Below are 6,000 nucleotides of genomic sequence, written 5' to 3' on the forward strand. Positions count from 1 at the left end.
AAAAAACCTCTCTTCTTGGAGTTTTTTCCCAAAATTCTTTTCTAGGTGAATTCAGTTTTTTCCCAATCACTTCCTGATACAGGTGTCATTAAAGGTAATGGAATGGTTGGATATCCCCAGAAATGGGCAGCCACTGCAAGGCAAATGGAAACAAGGAAAAGGAGCAGAGTATAAGGGGGAATCAAAATAGAACAATGGAAATACAGAATAATGAAGTAAAAATAAGGTAAAGCTGAAAAAAGATATAAAGAAACAGTCTTGGGTATGTAACAGGACCCAGGGAGGGGGTGATTCTTGTATGGGCCTGGTACAGACACTTGGGAAAGCTGTCTACATCTGATGTCATCTTTTTCAGGTCACTTGGCTCAGATGTCCCCTAAGGAGCAGGCGCAATCTTTAAATGAGACAGATGGATCCTAGAGTCCATATCCACAAGCTGGAGAAGTCAAACAGACCTGACAGGGGCTCCCAGAAACATATGATTTGACACCAAAGGCATATAGAGATATTTCAGTTTCCCAAGGCTGGGTTCAAACAGCATAACGAATGGTTCAGTTTTTTAGCTCACAGGGCTAGGCTCAAACAATACAATAAAGACTTCCTCACAATTTACAAAATTGCAAAATTACATTGAGTCTGGTACAGATTAAACTACTTGGTGGCTCACAATGTTTTAGTTTGGGGAAGGGAGATTACATGTCACCAAGATAGCCAAGAAAACTTACACATGAACCATACAAATTAACAGAATCATTATTACCAATGTTAATTAACATCAAATTCCTTGCATCCTAATGACCTATTCCCACTATCCACTTAACAGCACCTTTTTGAATCCCAGATACCTCATAGAGAGTTCTATTTTTCTGGCTTAGATCTAGAGGTTCTCAGATAATTCTGACAATATAAATTAGTACAATCACTTAAAATTGGTTCTGCCTTTTTGAAATTTCAGAGAATTTTCAGTTTATTTATTATTAGTTATTTCTATCCTTACCTAAATCCTGTACCTGGTATAGGAATTCTTTTTTTTTTTTTGTAAAATCAAAGAACTACTTTATTAAATGAGTTATTTTACACAATATGAACATCAATATAATTACAATTGTAAAGAAAAAATTATAACAAGGATGGACTGATTTTCAGGATTTCCAAATCAAGGCCCAACTGTACATTTACATAGAACTGTCTTTGCATGAAGCCCAAAAGGGAACAGCATAAAAATGAGTGTTTCTTTTTTTTATTTTTATTTTTGCTGATCAACAGTTTGTTAGAAAAGCAGATGCGGGTTTGTTACCTAAGGTCTGAGATAGTAGACGAGTCAATAGGTGCCATGAATTCACCTGTAAACAACTTTATGCCTGAACATCAGCCAATTCTGGAGGAAGTGGAGTCTTAGGTTGTTTGCTCTCAAAGTGCTGTTAGAAGGTCTTGGGGTCCGGCATTTGTGTCCTACAGCAGTGCAGGCATGTATCAAGGCAGCCTTAGCAGCAGCCTTCTGATCATGTTCTTGTTTCATTTTCTGTCCAGCTTGTTTTTTTGGCATTTTTCTGCTGAGACTGAATCTTCTGCTGTCCAGGAGCCATATCTGGGCTGGAACAGTCCGGCGTCTGAGGCACCCTGCGGGGTGAGGGTGCTGGGGGGCGGGGGAGGGAGGGAGAGGGAGGGAGGAGGGACTGAGAGAGAGAGCTCCCCGAAAGGCCTGCTCCTCCTCCTCCGCCGCCCCCCCCCCCCAACCCAGCCCCTCCAGCCCGAGAGAGTTGGTATAGGAATCCTTTAAAATGTGAGTATCTATCCAAAAAATGAGTTCATCTCCCTTTTAATATGATCAGACAGATACTTTAATGAAGAAATAATTTCCCTTTTTCTACTATCTTATACAATTTTTGTGCAAAAATCCAAACTTAAGATCTTATTACCAAAACATACTTAAAGCTTGAATTTTAATGATAGAAAATTTTTGGAAGCCAATCTTATACACCTGTATATAGTTCTTAGAGGAATCAGTCTGATTCTGTTGCTTCTTTCAAAATTTGCTATCCTTTTAAATTAGACATCTATCACATTACATCTTTGTCTTATTACTTGGTCTAATCATTTCTTCCTTTGGAGGATGTTATCGCTATATTTATTTATTTCACCGTGAATGTAACTTCTTGATAAATTTGCTATAAAAGGAAAAAAAGGGACAATGTCATATATCTTAACAGAAAGAAAGAACTTCCTTAGCTCTGTTTGATTCCAGGTATGAGTCATATCTGATAGGCAATCATGTAGCCTGTAGTTGCTGAAAGGAGGGCTTGGGAGCAATCAGGTGCTGAATTTTTCTTTTCAGAAAGAAAAAAAAAACACAATTGGCAAATAGATTCAAGTATATCCTACCTAGGCAGTGTCTAAGGTTGTCTTCAAAACCTTTCCCAGGCACAGACATCCACCCTTAATAATAATAGCCCATGCTGTTATTGGCTTTTATGACAACTATCCCTGTAATCAAAGCTTAAAACAATAAAAAATTGCAGTCCCAAAAAGTCTTAAATAATTAAATAAATATGGGCTGGCATCCTTCAGATAGGGTCTTATAAAATTTGATTGAGCAATTAATTATAAAATCAAGTTACAGATATTTCTGCCTTCCTAAAGTACTTCCTCAACTCTCTCAAAACATTTAAGCCATCTGAAACTGACACAAAGGTAACCGCAATCACTATTTAGAGACAGGAGGGGTTTGGATAACCCCTATTTCTTCCCAAACCTTCTTATCTGCCTTGATATTTCTAAGCAACCGTTTATTTATCTTTCCAATTCTCTCAAACCCGTTATCCAGATTATTCAGCTTCCCTTTACATTTTTAACAATAAAGCAAGATAGCTCATAAGTTATTATTCTTTTGCTAACATATCTCTTTAATGGAATCCCTGGCTTAAACAAAGCAAAGACGTGAATGGTTAACCCCACAGACTGACAAAAGCTATGTCTTTGGTTATTCTTCCCTAATTATACTCAGTCGGGAAGAGTGAGATACTGCATAGGCCATGGAATAACTACTAATTCAGATTAAAACAACAAGATCAGGGCAGCTAGGTGGCACAGTGAATAGAGCACCGGCCCTGGAGTCAGGAGGACCTGAGTTCAAATCCATCCTCAGACACTTAACACTTACTAGTCGTGTGACCCTGGGCAAGTCACTTAACCCCAATTGCCCCTCCAAACAGTAAAAAACAAACAAAAAAACAAGATATCTTCTGCTTTACAACTCATTGCATTAATTTAACAATAACATCTTGAAAATTTAGTAGCCCTTAAAAATATCACTTAAGACTTTTCAAAGTATCTCTTCTAAAAGTATTTTCCTTTCTTAAAAAACAATTTGAATTTATCCTGATGTTAAGAGGAATAATCACTAAACCTTTATGAAGAAAATTAATTGGAAAGTTTTAAATGATATCTTTCTTCTTCTTTTAAGCAAAAATAAACCTTTAAATATGGAATTCACTAAACTAAGTTAGTGTCCTTAAGTAACATAAAATCCTAAAGTATTATACAGAATTCCTAGATCACAAAATTCCTTAGTCAAAAAGGTGTAGTAGTAGAATCTCATATTGGTAACAGTTAACATCTAAAGAAACAGTCTAAAACACAGTCAGTGCTTTTAAAAGCTACTGCTTTTATGCTGCCAGCACCTAGTGATGCACCTAATATGAAGTTCGGAATAATGTAGGCCAGGCCATATTGTCAAAGCATTCGGTTTATTGATACTGTGAATGAGGGTTTTATAGAGCAAGAAGACAGAGAAGGTCACTAAGGCTTTCCATCATAGCTTTGCTTAGTTTCAAAATGCCAGACAGTGATGTCAGGTAGGCCTTGACAATTATCATGTCCTTGTGTCCATCTGGGTCATTTCTCAGATATCACATCCCATACTCTGTCATGTCAGGAAGGGAAGGTGAGCCAGTACCTTGAAAACAATGTTGCCCTCACAGGGAGCAGGATCCAGGGAAATCCTGGCCCACACTGTTCCCATGTGTGGATTCTCTCAGAACGGGCCTTCAACATCCCCACCCCCCTTTCTTAACAAGGGGCTTAAGAGTATGAACCTCAGATACCAAAGCTGAGAAAGACCAGCCAAGCTTGTGAATCCCCGGAGGTGCCGCAAGGAACAGTATTATCAGGCAGCATGCAACTGGAACAAAGTGAAGCAACAGGGAACTAAGATTATGGAATGGATTAATCTGATTTATCCAATGAAATATCTGATTGGCTATATTTTCACGATCAGTTCCTGAAATATGACATTGTTCAATGTGCTCAGACATATAAGACAACTGATTTATGTCCCAAGTGAGGTTATGACTACGCAAAGTGCTTTGAGCTTATTCCTAATTTGATCCCAAGTAACATTAGACTTGTCATTATTCCAAATATGTGGGGATACCCAAACATAAGTATATCTATAATCACATTTCAATTGCAAGAGAAATAACATAATACAGATTGTTCTACTAAATTCAACTCAGCTTTAAGTTCTCTCTGTATATTTTCTCCTTCTTTAAGTGGCTCAGAAACATTTTTTTTTTGCAAGTTGATTGGAAAATTGAGCAGTTTGTACTGATTCTGTTAAAACTACTGCAGATACAGGCAAGGAAGTGATTATAGCAATTGCAGCTAAAATATCAGCCATAAAAATTCCAACCAATCTCTTCTCTCGAGTTTTGCTGCCCTTTGTTTTTTGCTGCAGGGTATCAAAACCATGCTCCCCTACAGACCCATACCAAGTATGATTGAGTTTTGTACCTACCAGAACATAGGAAGAAGGTTCTACAATAAGAACTAGTGGTTTACAATCAGGATCTGTACATGTGATGTTATATATTCCTTCTACATTCTCAATCTTAATGCTTTCCCAAATATGGTTTTTGTGTATTACAGTATTCATGGTGAGGAACATCTTTGGATACTGAAGACAAGGTTGTACAGAGAGATGGTGTGGCCCTGATTGAGAGACCTGTCCACAAACCTGTTTGGATGTACTTACCTGATGAAGGGAGGCCTTTGCTCTCCATAGGTTTTCAAATACCTGTCCTTCTTTAGTAACAATAACGTCTTCCACCCAAACTCCCAAAGATGTATAATTATACGTCCCAGATCAGATATCTAAAGAATTATTTTGAAAAGGAGTAATACATTATTCCCAAGGTGGAATCCCCTTACATTCAATGGGGTTATTTACTCTGCATGGTGGGTACAGTGGTTTCGTGCCATTTTTTACACTTGCTACCTGTTTCTATAAAAAGCTTAGTCAGGTTCCACCATTGAGCATATTCATACAATTGTACCCTTTTGTGCTGTGACTTCAGGACCTGAAAAGTAAATCCTAATGGGGTTATTATGTTGTCAAATGATAACAGTCCTGTTTGGTTTGCAGTCTCCTAGAACTTCTGCATATAAAAGCATATAGGCAGCCTAGATGTCCTAGCATGTGTAAGATTAATCTCTTTTCCTCCATCTAACACAAAGGCTCTTTTTATGCCTCCCATTAATTGGGAGTTGTTTGTTGCTAACGGAGTCATTTTGTCCACCTGAAGGGGCAAGGTAAGCCCCTCTGTGAGGAATAAGATTACGTGTACCAAGCCCCAACTCAATATGATATCTCTATTACCCCAGGGTGTTTGGGAACAAAGGATCCTGAGAACCTAAAGGCTGCTCCTCTCCTGGGATCCCGGCCACGTCCTTGAGAGGAGATATGATAACCGCTCAACTCCCGGAACTAGTCATTCCAGGAGATGTCACTCTTGGGGGCGCCTTGGAGGGTTTGGCCTCCATCCCAGGCCTCACACAAGATACAATGCTTGCTAAAAACACCTGGCAGTATGCCTTCTTTGTTCTCAGCCCTATTTAAACTGTAACATTCAGACCCCAAATTGGAATCTCACCCCTGGAGGAGACATTCTACCTGGGACCCTCCTGAATGGGACCCTGATGGCCGTACCCAAGATTGCCCAG

At 38.7% G+C, this 6,000-nt stretch overlaps 1 pseudogene; it reads right to left on the reverse strand.

Annotated features, from left to right (window-relative positions):
• Positions 1-1,022: 1,022 nt before the first annotated feature.
• On the reverse strand, positions 1,023-1,610 carry LOC138163367 (zinc finger protein 706 pseudogene; annotated as a pseudogene).
• Between the last annotated feature and the right edge of the window lie 4,390 nt (positions 1,611-6,000).

The sequence above is a fragment of the Petaurus breviceps genome, unplaced genomic scaffold (genome assembly GCF_028583685.1).
Source record: "Petaurus breviceps papuanus isolate PSGF00001 unplaced genomic scaffold, PetGlider_PUasm1.0 125, whole genome shotgun sequence".
In the NCBI taxonomy this organism is placed as follows: Eukaryota; Metazoa; Chordata; class Mammalia; order Diprotodontia; family Petauridae; genus Petaurus; species Petaurus breviceps.